Raw genomic sequence first — 14,318 nt, 5'->3', positions numbered from 1 at the left:
CATTTTCTACATGATTTTTGTCTTTTCCCTACATGAATATTTATGTAATAGTTGAAGAATGGTAATTTTGTTTAGGATATTTTTGTAAGTGTGTGAGAATAGAGGAGTAAGCAGTTTAAAGAAAATGAAAAGTTTAGACACCACAATAATATAGTTTCTAAAGAAGTATTTTGCTTTAAGTAATATTTTTAGTGTCATCTAAATTACATGTATACCTAATGATTTTGAACTGGCTTGCACAGTGTATTTCAGACTTGTACTCTCATAGAAAATGTTTTTTAATTTGTCTTTCTACCTACACTAAATGCTAAACAGCCACTCACATTTATATTTGAAGATAAAAATACATTTAAAGATCATTTCACATTTGAATTCTAACAATAAGTATTTTATAATGAGCTGAAATGAGCTTAGGGTTACCTCTGGAGTTCTGAGGTCACACTTAGACAAGAAACCAAAGTTGTAAATGTCTGCTTTCTGTTGAGTTTTTGCATTTCAAGAGTCCTGTACTTATCAGTAAGAAGGGAGGGAGTGGGGAATTTGTATCTACAAAGGGCTTTCAAATACACATTTACACCAAAGTAATACTCACCTAAATGACATTTAACAACAACAGAATTCCCTGTAGAAGCCTAACAGGTGATTCTTTGCAACTATTATGCCTTTTTGATGAAAATGATTTCCAACTATTTATTCATAGATTTATACTCCTCCTACTGAAATTAATTCTTCATAGAAATATTTGCTTTGTATATTACTTGAATGTTTTTTTCCCCTACAAAGGATGAATGTACTTAACTGATTTAAACATTATGCATTCAGATTCAGGGGTGTTTGATTGCATTTTAAATTAATTGAGGGACAGTGGAAAAGAGTACATGAGAAAATGGGACAACCTCGAGTGGCCTTAACTTCCCCATTGACATCTTTTAGTCCTAGTTACAGTTGGAAGTCCTTTGTGTGGGAGAGTCAGCTCTCCAATGCATATTTGGAGTTACTGTTACCATCTGACTTTGGTTCTGAAAAATTTCCTGAAAATTTTCTTCTGCATTAATATATTTTCCTTAATTCTTGCAGTCACCCTCAAAAGACTAATTTTAAAAGTGAATGACTGCTTAGAATTCCTTAAAGGCCAGTTTATTCTAGCCCAGATTCCTCTTTTTACAGATAAGAAATCCCGCATAAATCTGAGTTTCCAAAGGGCACACAGGTAGTTAATAGCTGACTGTCAGTCAACATAGCTTAGATATTCTTTACTTGCAGTGCTTCTTTTTCAGAGATTGTGTGCACAAGTAGATATATGATAAGTGCTACAGAATCCTTGGAAGTTACTTCAAAAAGTACATATAGAACCAAGTGCTCCCTAACTAAATTACAAATGCTTTCATACCATTATTATCAGACTAGCATCCAAAACCATAGAAGGATGCCTTCCCAAATTTACGCTTAGAAAGCATTTGTTGGACCCCTACTTTTGGCATGTCCTATTTTAGTCTTGAGTAGTAGAAATGAAGCACCTTTATTTGGCAATATTTACAAAGAGGGACTCAGGACAAATGTTGATACCTCATTCATGGAACTAAAGCAAGATTATAAAACGGTATGAGTAAGTTCATTCACTCAGCAAATATATACACCTTATGTTTAGATCTGTGCCAAAGGTATTTTTTTGACTTCACCTCTCTCTGCCTTAGATATAAAATGAGGATAACAGTAGCTACTTCTTAAGGTTGTTATAAGGATTAAATGAGTCAATAAATGTAGCTTTAAAAGAATGCCTAGCATATTGTTAGCTTTAGTTGGTGTTGTTTTTACCTTCAAGGAGCTAATAATAGAGTGGAGGAGGTAGCATATATGCATGTAAAATTGAGATTCTCACTAAATGCCCAGGTAAGCAATTCTGTAAAGTATGTACGATTTGTGAGGTTTGTGAGTTTGTGTGTTTGAGCATGAGGGAAGGTGGTCGTAAGATGGAATGTGTATGTTCTAAAATCGTAGGAAAGGGCTTCCTGGAAGATATAAATTTAGTTACTAAAGGACAAGTAAGATTATCAATCTCTGGGCATTGAAAGATTTTAAGTGTATGTCTTCAAAGAAGAGAGAAGAGATTAAGATTAGACTAATTAAGATTCATATTAGGAAATTATGAGAGTTAAAGCTTGCCAAGTTAGGTTGCTAATGTTTGGAATAATCTGGAGAGAATTAGTGTTTTAAGGCAAAAGAAAAGGTTCTGGGAGTTTTCAAGAGTGAGAAGGCTAAGGAAGGATTTTTATACTTAGAGAGAAATACATTTGAAATCTTGGAGTAAATTGGTGCAAGGTAGAACTATGTGTGGATGCCAATATGTCCAGAAGTTGAAAGTCAGTAGTTAAAATTTGGATATTAATATTGCCAAGGGTCATCATGATAATGGCATTTTAGAGTGCTTTCTAATGTGCCAGTAATTATTTAAATGTTGTATGGGTCTTAACTCATGTAATCCTTATAATGTAGATATTATTATTACCCACTTTACAAATGAGAAAACGAAGGCGCAGAGATGTTAAATTGCCTTAATCATAGTTAAAATGTTAGTCAGGATTCAAACCCGAATGGTGTGACCCCAGAATCTGTCCTCTTAACCACTATACTTTCTTTCGCATAATAGCAAATGTAGTTTATATTTCAAATAATAAAACAAAAAATGGTTGGAAGAAAAGATGTGAGCCAAGTGATACATCCAGGAAGGTAAAAGTGAATATTAAAGAATAATGCAAAACCAGGGGTGATTAGAAGTAAGTGATATAAATGGATGGGTGATAGTAACTTCACATTTAAGGCAGCAATGAGAAGACATAGTCAGGGACCAAGAGTCTGCTTCCTCACCTGTCCTCCAAGTTAGGAGTGGGAGATGATAAAGCCCATGGAAAAGTTACCCAGGAAAACTGGGCGGCTTTCCTTAGTATGAGATAAAAGAGAGAAGAGGCAGAGAAAAAAGGAAACCACTCAAAAAAGTGGGAACATGGGGGAGAGATGACTTGTTCTAAGCTAAAAAAAAAAAGAGTCAAAAAGCAATAGGTTGAATTGCTCATTGCATTTCTTTACTAAGACTTGGAGTGAACCAGGAAGTAAGTGGTTAAGAATTGCCTTGAGACTTTTCAAGGAGGGAAGTCATAATGACCTGTTGGTCTTACAAATGCAGGCTAGTGTGACCTGGTATTAAGAAGGAAAGGATAATTTCTCATTGGATTACCTGTCTATGCACTGAGACTGGTGCCATGCTAGAAATGTACTAAACATTCAATAAATAATTGTTTGCTAAATAAAGCAATCATCATAACTGATGCCAAGCACTTATTCTTCGGTTGCTTAACACTGTAACAGCATTTGTAGTGAATACATTTCATGGAATATTGTTGGACAAATATTGTAACACAGTTGAAAGATGTTATTTAGAAGATACTAAGCTAAGTAAGTATTGATGGATTTTAAATTAGATCATCTTATTATTCTCCTTTTTTCTAATTTTACTTAGGTATAATAGACAAAATTATATTTAAAGTGAAAACATGATAATTATATATATATATAATTATATATATATAATATATATACACATACATATACATATATATATAGTAAAAGCCATCCCCTATCAAGTTAATTAACACATCTATCACCTCACATATTTCCTTTTTTTTTCTTTCAGGAAAGAACATTAAAGCTCTATTCTCTTAGCATATTTTAATTATACAGTACATTATAATCAACTATAGCTATCACGTTATACATCAGTTCTTAAGACCTTATTCATCTTGTAACTGAAAGTTTTACCAACCTCTCCCAATTCCCCCACCCTCTAGACCCTGGCAGCCACTTTTCTACTCTCTGTTTCTATGAACTTGACTTTATTTATTTCTTATTTTTTATTTCACATATATGTGATATCATCTGGTATTTGTCTTTCTCTGTCTACCTTATCTCACTTAGTATAATGTCCTCTCAATTCATCTTTTTTGTTCATGTATTAATTAATCAAATATTTGTGGAGCACCTGCCATATGCCAGACACTATGCTAGATGCTGGTTGCAATAGCAGTAAAACAGGACAGAGCTGGTTAGCTGCAGTTTCAGTAGAGTTTATAATATAGTTGAGGAAAATGACATTCTCTCAGCTAGGATGCATATGCAATTGCCTGGACAACCAGAGAACTGATTCCTCTGTCAGAAGCTGGGGACTGTGGTAAAAGCCTTTCAAAATTTAGAGAGACTCCATTATCTGTAGACCATAGAGGAAACTGTACAGAAATAATATATTTGTTTACTATTTCACCCATGCCACACTGTCTTGGTTCCTGTAGCTTATGGTAAGTCTGGAAGTCAGGTAGTGTCAGTCTTCCAATTTTACTCTCCTTCTTCAGTATTGTGTTGGCTATTTTGAATCTTTTGCCTCTGTATATACACTTTACCTCAGCTTCTTAATATCCATAAAATAATTTTCTGGCATTTTGATTGGGATTGCATTGAGTCAATAAATCATATTGGGAAGAACTAACACTTTTACAATATTGATTCTTCTTATCTATGGACATGGACTATCCATTTATTTATTTTATTTCATTCACAAGAATTTTGGATTTTCTTCATATAGATTTTGTACATATTTTGTTACATTTATACCTATTATATTTGGGAGTGCTAATGTAATTGATATTGTGTTTTTAAATTCAAATCCCACTTGCTTGTTGCTGGTATATAAATAGTGACTTACTTTTACATAATAGTGTTATATCCTGCCACTTAGCTTATTAATTCCAGAAGGTGGGTTTGTTTTTCTGTCACTTCTTTCATATTTTCTACATAGACAATCATGTCCTCTGCAAACAAAAACCGTTTTATGTTGTTGTTTTTTCCAGTGAATATACGTTTTACATCCTTTTCTTGACATATTATATTAGTAGGACTTCCACTATAATGTTGAAATGAGTGGCAAGAGGGGACATTCTTACCTTATTCATAATCTAAAGAGGAAACTGCTTGTTTCTTACCATTAGTTTGACATTGGCTGTAAGATTTTTTTTTTTTTTTTATCAGGTTAAGGAAGTTTCCCTCTATTCCTAGTTTACTGCATTTATCATGAGTGAGTTGGATTTTGTCAGATGCTTTTTCTGCATCCATTGATATGATCACATGATTTTTTTTTTAGCTTGTTGATATGATAGATTACATTCGCTGACATTTTTTAAATGTATTTTTATTGATTTCAGAGAGGAAGGAAGAGGGAGAGAGAGATAGAAACATCAATGATGAGAGAGAATAATTGATCGGCTACCTCCTGCACCCCAACTACTGGGGATGGAGCCCACCTGGACCTGTGCCTGACTGGGAATCGAACCACAACCTCTTATTTCATGGGTCTATGCTGAATCCCTGAGCCACATTGGCCAGCTAATTCATTGATTTTCAAATGTTGAGCCAGCTTTGCACACATGGGATAAATCCCATATGGTCATGGTATATAATTCTTTTTATAATTTTTTGGATCCTGTGTGCTAATATTCTGTTAAGGATTTTTGCCTTTATGTTTATGAAAGATACTGGTTTGGAGTTTTCTTGTAAAGTCTTTATCTGGTTTTGTATTAGGGTAATGCTGGTCTCATAGAATGAATTCAGAAATATTTGCTCTGTTTGTACCTTTTGAAAGAGATTGTGGAAAGTTATTGACTCAACTTAATAGATATGGGCCTCTTTAGATTGTCTATTTCTTCTTGCATGAGTTTTGGCAAGTCATCTCTTTCCAGGCATTGGTTCCTTTTATCAGTTATCAAATATGTAAGCATAGAAGTGTTCATACTATTACCATATTATCCTTTTTTAAAAAGAATTATCATTGTTGGAAGTATCACATATATCCCTCTTTTCCCCCCACTGACCCCCTGTAGCGGCCTCTGACCCCCACCCCCCAGATCTTCACCATTGTGTTATCTGTGTCCATGGGTTATGCATGTATTAATACAGGTTCTTTGGTTTGATCTTTTCCCTTCCACCCATCCTCCCCCACCTTCCATCTGAGATTCCACAGTCTGTTCCATACTTCCATGTCTCTGGATCCTTTTTGTTCATCAGCTTATTTTGTTCATTAGATTCTGCACATGAGTGAGATCATGCGATCCTTGTCATTCTCTGATTGTCTTATCTCAGCATAATACTCTCCAGGTCCTTCCAGGCTGTCTCAAAGGGGAAGAGAGCCTTCTTTTCTACTGCTGCATAGTATTCCATGGTGTAAATGTGCCACAGCTTTTTTATCCACTCACCTACTGATGGGCACTCAGACTGTTTCCAGATCTTAGCTATTGTAAATTGTGCTGCTATGAACATAGGGGTTTCATACATTCTTTCTGATTGGTGTTTCGGGTCTCTTAGGATATATTCCTAGAAGTGAGATCACTGAGTCAAATGGCAGTTCCATATTTATTTTTTGAAGAAATTCCATACTGTTTTCCATAACAGCTGCACCAGTCTGCATTCCCACCAGCAGTGTATGAGGGTTCTCTTTTCTACAAGTCCTTGCCAGCACTTGTCATTTATTGATTTGTTGATGGTAGACATTCTGACAGGTGTGAGGTGATGCCTCATTGTTGTTATAATTTGCATCTCTCTGATGATCAGTGACTTTGAGCATTTTTCTTATGTCTCTTGGCCATCTATCTATGCCCTTTGGAGAAGAGTCTATTTAGGTTGTTTGCCCATTTTTCAATTGGATTGTTTGTCTTCCAGTTGTTAAATTTTATGAGTTCTTGCTACAGTTCCCAGAGAGAACCTGCTGGTCTTGATTCCCTGGCGTGGGCAGTAAGTGCCCCCGCTATTGCCCAGATCAGAAACATAGGCTTCCCAGCTGCTAGATGGAATGGGTTGTCTGTCATCTGTCCTCAGACCCATTAAGGAGTGGGTACCTGCCATAGTGTGTTATAACCCTTTTCTCTATTCTAGAAAAAAAAAAAGTTTTATGAGTTCTTTATATATTTTGGATTTATACCTTTAACAGATGTATCATTGCCAAATATGTTCTCCCATACAGTGGGCTCCCTTTTTGTTTTGTTGATGGTTTCTTCTGCTGTGCAGAAGCTTTTTACTTTGATGGAGTGCCATTTATTTATTTTCTCCCTTGTTTCCTTTGCCCTAGGAGATGTATCTGTAAACATATTGCTATGAGAGATATCAGAGATTTAGCTACCCACTCATGTGTCTCTGTTTGGGCCTGTTTGGGTTCTTCTTGCTTGGGACTCTGTGCCTCCTGACCTTGTGTGATTTTTTTCTTCACCAAGTTAGGGAAGATTTCTGCCATTACTTCTTGAAACACATTCTCTATCCCTTGCTCACTTTCTTCTTCTTTTATACCTATTATGTGAATATTGATATGTTTCATGTTATTCCACAGATCCCTTAAACCAGTGGTTCTCAACCTTCCTAATGCTGCGACCCTTTAATACAGTTCCTCATGTTATGGTGACCCCCAACCATAAAATTATTTTCGTTGCTACTTCATAACTGTAATTTTGCTACTGTTATGAATCGTAATGTAAATATCTGATATGCAGGATGTATTTTCATTGTTACAACTTGAACATAATTAAAGCATAGTGATTAATCACAAAAATAATATGTAATTATATATGTGTTTTCCAATGGTCTTAGGTGACCCCTGTGAAAGGGTCATTCGACCCCCAAAGCGGTCGTGACCCACAGGTTGAGAACCTCTGCCTTAAACTGTCTTCCTTTTTTTGAATTGTTTTTTCTTTTTGGTTCTCTGGTTGAATGATATTTTCTACCATCTTCTAATTCACTGATCCAATCCTCAGCTTCCCCTAATCTGATGTGTATTCCTTCCAATGTGTTCTTTATTAGTGCTATGTCATTCTTTATTTCCAACAGGTCTTTTTTCAAAGTTACTATATCTTTTCTCATGCTATTAAGCACCTTCGCTATCATTATTCTAAACTCTATATCTGATAAATTTCTCATCTCCATTTTATTTAGCTCTTCTGGAGAATTCTCTTGTTCTCTCATTTTGTTTTTTTGTTTTGTTTTGTCTTTTTTTTTTTTTTTTTGCCTGTTTGGGTTTGTGTCTGTATATTAGGTAGACCTGCTACACTTCCCAATCTCTAGTGCAGGAAAATGCCAGATGCTATTTCTGACTGGCCTTGAGTCCCCTGTTTGAAGCTATGAGCAATCCACAGGTTGTGCCTCCCTCTGCTGGGGCTGGGTGCCTTTAGGAAGGACCAAATTGTGCACCAAGCTCTGTTTTTCCTAGCCCTGGGCCCAGAAGATCAGGCAAAAACTCAGTCTCCAGAGATCCACCTCTGCCTGCATTCTGATTCTTATTCTGAGTTTTAATTTGCCTTAAGCTATAGACCACAGGGTGGAGTGAGAAGTCTTCCAACAGGTTGGGTTAATTGCCTTTCCTCCAGGCAAAAACCACCTGGACAGCAAAGGCCTGTGGAGAAAGATGTCCTCAGCTGTGTGAGGGAGTGACTCAGCACAGGAAACAGAGGTGTCTGCCCTCCGAGCTCCAACCCCAGAGTCCCAAACCCTGGACTCTCCTCACAAAGCTCCAGTCCACTCTGCCCTCCCTCTGCTAGAGCCCAAGGTGATTGGCTGCATATGAAATTTTGTGAGTTGGTCCTTTAAAAGGTTGTCTGCATTTCTAGCTGTTTCTGGCTGGCAGACAGCAACCCTGCTGCTTTCCACAGCCAGATGTTCTGTGGGCTTTTTTTCTCAGTTCTGGTTCTCTGGGCTGGGGAGCCCAGCTTGGGGTTTAGACCCAAGAGGTCTCAGTGGGAACCCCCCATAGCTGAGATATCCTTCCAGACTTTTAGCTGCTGCCTGTGGGAGCCTGGCCAACGCTTTTGCGCCTCCATCCTTCCCACGAGTCGCTATGCAGTCTCCACTTTCCATCCTTGGTTATCAGGGTTCTCTCCAGCTAGGCTTCAGGTGATTTTTTTCAGGGTAGTTTTTCTGTATTTTAGTTGTATTTACAGTTTGGTCCTAGGAGAATGTCAGTAGCTTCCACTTACTTTGCTGCCATTTTTAATCTCCTTTGACCATATTATCCTTTTAATGTTCATAGGATCTGTAGTGATATCTCCTCTTTCATTTCTGATAGTAGTAATTTGTGTCTTCCATCTTTTTTTTTCATAATTAGCCTGGCTAGAGCCATATCAATTTTATTAATCTTTCAAAGAACCAGCTTTTGCTTTTATTTTCTTTATTGATATCCTGGTTATTATTCCATTGATTTCTGATCCAATTTTTAATATTTATTTTCTTCCATTTTATTTGGCTTAATTTGCTCTTTCCTTTTTCCAGTTTCCTAAGTTGATTAAATTAAGATTTTTTTCTAATATATGCATTTGGTAAAGTAAATTTCTCACTTAGTACTGTTTTTGCTGTCTAGCACAAATTTTGGTAACTTGTCTTTTCATTTTAATTTCATTCAAAATATGCTTAAGTGTCTCCTGATATATTTCTTCTTTAACCCACGTGTTATTTAAAAATAAGTTGTTAAAGCTTCACATATTTTGAGAAGTTTTTTTAGTTGACTTTCTATTATTCATTTCTAGTTTAATTCCATTATAGTCTGAGAGCAGACATTGTATGATTTTTATTCTTTAAATATGTTTAGTATGTTCTGTGGTCTATGTGGTCTTTCTTGGTGAATATTGCATATGAGCTTGAGAAGAATGTATATTGAGCTGCTGTTGGATGAAGTAGTATAAAGATGTCAATTATATCCAATTGGTTGATGGTGTTTTTGAGTTCAGCTAGTCCTTATTGATTTTCTGCCTGGTAGACCTGTCCATTTCTGGTACAGAGGTCCTGAAATCTCTACTATAATAGTGGATTGATCTATTTATCCTTGAAGTTCTATAAGAGTTTGCCTCACAAAATTCTAATGCTCTGTTCTTAGATACATACATATTAAGGATTATTAGGTCTTCTTGGAAAATTGACTCCTTTATCATTATGTTTATCCTCTTTAACTTTCCTTGCTTGGAAGTACACTCTGTTTGAAAATTCAGATTTCCATGACAAATTTGTGAATTATTTTTTCTGTATTTAGAACTCTAAAAGGCTTTTTCCATCTTTTGTAGTCTACAAAATTATCCAACAATCCCTTCCATCATGATTTCTGTGATTAATATTTGGGCCCGTGAGAAGATATCTACACTAATAAAAGACAAAGATGCTAATTGACCATACCTTCACTATGCCCTAAGCCATGCCCACCAGCCAATCAGAGTGACTATATGCAAATTAACCCAACCAAGATGGCGGCTGGCAGCCACGGAGCTGGAGCAAGCAGGAGGCTTGGTTGCCTGGGTGATGGAGGAAGCCAAGCTTCCTGCCAGCCCTGAGCCGGCTGTGGCCTCCACTCATGGCAACAAAGTTTCAATGATACAAGACAAATAAATCCCAGATACATGCTTCCAGCCAGCCTCCACTGGGAGCTTAGGTGGCTGGGAGTTGTGGCCAGCCTCCAAACAGCCATCAGCCCCTCACCCAGACTGGCCACACCTTCATGGGGGGAGGGTCCCCACTGGGGGGGGAGGGTTGGCCAGCCTGAAAATGGCCATCAGCCCCTCTCCCAGACTGGCCAGGCACCCCAATAGGACCACCTACCCTGAAGGGGCTGTGGCCAGCCTGCAAACGGCCCTCAGCCCCTCACCCAGGATGACCAGGCACCCCAGTGTCATCTTTCTAAAATCTAAACAATTCTGAATTCTGAAACATATCCGGTCCAAAAAGTTTTAGCTAAGAAATTTTAGACATGTATTAAGCAATAAATTTATAGACTGTGTTGAGCATGGTGTCTGCTGGAGTTTTGCAATGTAACAGCCCAGAAAACTACAATAAATGTTTATTAAGCAGTTATTGTCATTTATTCTTACTATGCTTTTACTAGCATGCTGGGTTCTGCAGAGGGCTACAAAAGATAAATAAGCCATAACACCTAATCTCATAGACTTTTAAATTTTATCAGTGAAATAATACAACCCCTTAAGTAAATATAACATAGGTAATATGAAGTGAATGTGGTTTGGATTTTGAAAGAAAGAAAGATCATATTAAGGAGGCCAAAAAACGTTTTTGTGGGAAAGTAATATGTTAAACGGACTACTGAGAATGAGGTGATGATTTTAATAGCAAGAGGTGTAATAATGGCTGTTATAAACAAAAAGTATGGAATGAGTTGAAGTACAATTTAGCTAAAGCATGGAGCATCATGGTCAGGGATCTGAGAATCCCTTGTAATTTGTATATGAAATTTTTGTGTGTTTTTTCTGGGGTGCTCACTCTCATAAGATTTTCAAAGGGGTCAGTAACACCTTCTTCCAATAAAAAGCTATCCTTGCTATAAAGGAATAGTGAAAATTATTATTAAATAGAATGTTGGAAAAAATGTGAAATGACACAATGTGTTCAAATCCATGTTTAGCAATTAACTGAGAAAAGAATGAGAAGCCCCTAAAGATTTTTGAGCACTTTGATGACATATTTAATATGTACTTTAGGAAAATTAATATATCAGTAGTGTAGAGGGAGGATTAAGGCAGGGAAACTAAGAGATCATGAGACCAGTATGGGGACAGCACACTAAGGAATTGAGCCCGGATGGTAGCCAAGAGAAATGGGTTCAGTGGGTAGATCAAACCAAGTTGTGTAGGGTAATGAAAGTGCCACAAACAAATTTGGGGGGCTGGGGAATGTAGATGGTGTATTTTCTACTTCTTTGACCAAAGAAGTAGGAAGCACATGATTATTTTACCATTATTTTATCAACAGGGTTGATGTTGAAAGTAATATTTAGAGAGGATTATTCCTAGAGCACCATGCAACATGGATTTGAACAATTACATGAATCAGAGAGAACACCTATAGAGCTGATTCATGGCTTATGAGGTGTAGTTTAATTTTAAGTTGTATATATTATAGTCTACCTAAGAAACTCACCAGGATATTGAAATAATATAATCTTTTATGCATAATAAAACTTTTTGGGAGAAGTTCTGCTCTGTTAGTCCACTGATTTGTTTGTTCATTTATTTATTCATAAAACAAAACCAAAAACATATATTCAGTGATTTCTTTATCCAAGGATTTGTGTTAAATATTAAGACTCAGAAATGAATAAGTCACGTGAATAAGTCAAATGAAAAACTTATGGAGAAGAATGTAAACACAATATTAATATTCATAGAAGGAATGAGCTACATATTGGAAGCATAGACTAGGGAGCAGTCAACTCTGGTGTTTACTTATTAGAGGGTGAAGGGGAAAAGTATGAATCTTGTGTAAGCATTAGATTAAAAATTTATAATTTCAGTCTGTGGCAGTGTTCGTGTTGTTAACAGTGGAGACCACAGTGGCTGATCTTTTGTTAAGCAGAGCATTCCAGTGAATGTTTCTTTATCCAAAGTCAGTCCAGAGCCCACTTTGGGTTGTGGGAGGGTGTAAGTGTGAAGAACTGAACCTCTCTGTGTATAATTGTAACATAAATCAGAGGATTGTCAGCTGAGGCAGAGTAGGAAATAGACAGTCTAACAACAAAGTAAGGGGCAAAGGCTTGAGGGGAAATAAATGCCGGTGAGAAATTCCCTATTGCAGGGACTGATTGGTAAATCTCTAGGAATGGTGATGTCTGACAACAACTTTGCAATTATTTTACTGCCTTATGTTTGCATTACCTCCAGCTACTTCCAAACCTTAAGTGAATTTTCACTTCACATAAGCAGCTTGTGTTATTGTTGCTGTGGGGAAATGAAGAAGGTGGTGTTTACATTTATTTTTATTCAAAAGTAAGGAATGAATCATTGATATCAATGATACCTGTCCTGGAACAGTTTCTCAATGCATCAGGGCATATATTGCTTATGGAGTGCAAGGCCTCCTAATGGCAGTGCTCAGGTTCCATAGCACAGAGGCACTGATGAGAGCAAAGTCGTCCTCCCTTATATATGGCCAAGAATCGCAGTTGAAGATAATATCAATTAAATTAAGCATAGTAAACAAGAAAAATAGAAGAGCTGAAATATCTCCTATCTCTAGTAATAGTTACTCATTAGCCAGATGTAGAGCTCTCCTAGTAAACAAGGTAATCAGATCTATCGGCAAACTGAAAAAATGAAAAATTATCAAGGTCATTTTGAAATGTGGATTTATATACATTATCATAAAAGATGAGCCTTGCTCTAAGAATATGTTTTGCTAAAGATACTGGCTAATAATTATGTGAAACCATTATTGTAAACTCTTTTAATCACGTGGTTCTTAGAACCTGAAGGTAAACCTCTAGCATTTTTTCAGCAATGTGTAAGGTCATGTGGTACTCAATTTAGTCATTCACAAATTTCACTTAACCTAATGAAAAGTGTTTCGAAGCCTCCTTTGAGGGTTCCTAAATAAAAATCCATGTACAAAGGTTCTCTCTTATTCATTGCATTGCACCTTATTTATTTTCCGGTGTTTCTTTGTCCTATTTATTTGTAATGAAAGCTGATTTACATCAGGGAGGGTTGAAATTTGCTAGCTGAATTTCAGCGGAAAAGGTGGAATTGAAAAACAATCATGGTGACTAAGTAGTCTGTGCTGCAGACAGGCCCCTCATTCATTGTCCATGGCTTCTGGATGACTATCTCCCACCTTCTCCTCCTTCTCAGCCTTCCAGTGCTCGCCCACCCCCACTTTCAGCTGATAATTTCCTTCCTAATTTTCTAAGAAAACGTCATGAAACTGCTACCAGCACATGTTCTCATGTGGCAAATGACCCATCCTTGACTTTTCCTCTTGTTTCTAGAGATCTGTGCTCCTCTTCAAGACCAGCCTTCTCCCTACATGCACTGGGTCCAGCCTCCTCCTGTCGACTTAAGGGCAGATTGCTATACTCAAAAGAAAGAATAAATTGCATAAATATAAGGGGGGGGGAACATTTACATATGTGTAAAAAGTCATAATCTTGCATCAGAGTAGCACAGTGATTAAAATAACCATATTGATATAATTTTGTAATTTTTCATGTTTCATACATGTGTCTTGATGACAGTGTCTTACATGCCTCCTTACTCAATAGTATGTGAAATTTTCTTAAGGTTGTGTGGGTTTTTTAATTTTTGTATGCAGTCCCTTATCTCCCCTAAATGCCTACTCATTAGCTAAATATATAATTAGAAGTATAGGTGTAACTAGTTAGATGCTGCATACAATTTGGTGTTTTACAACTTAAGAGATATGTAAATAATTAGGAGAGAGTTCAGAAGAGATCTCCAGAGCATTGTTTTGTC

The 14,318-nt window shown here is 36.7% G+C and overlaps 1 protein-coding gene across 1 annotated transcript in view; it reads left to right on the top strand.

Moving 5' to 3' along the window:
• Window positions 1-14,318, top strand: part of PGR (progesterone receptor) — a gene marked incomplete at its 3' end in the record, with an annotated part of 65,602 nt that overhangs the window by 3,325 nt on the left and 47,959 nt on the right. The window lies entirely within an intron of this gene.

This window comes from Myotis nattereri (genome assembly GCF_964212035.1).
Source record: "Myotis nattereri genome assembly, chromosome: 9".
In the NCBI taxonomy this organism is placed as follows: Eukaryota; Metazoa; Chordata; class Mammalia; order Chiroptera; family Vespertilionidae; genus Myotis; species Myotis nattereri.
This window is presented reverse-complemented; position numbering and strand designations above follow the sequence as displayed.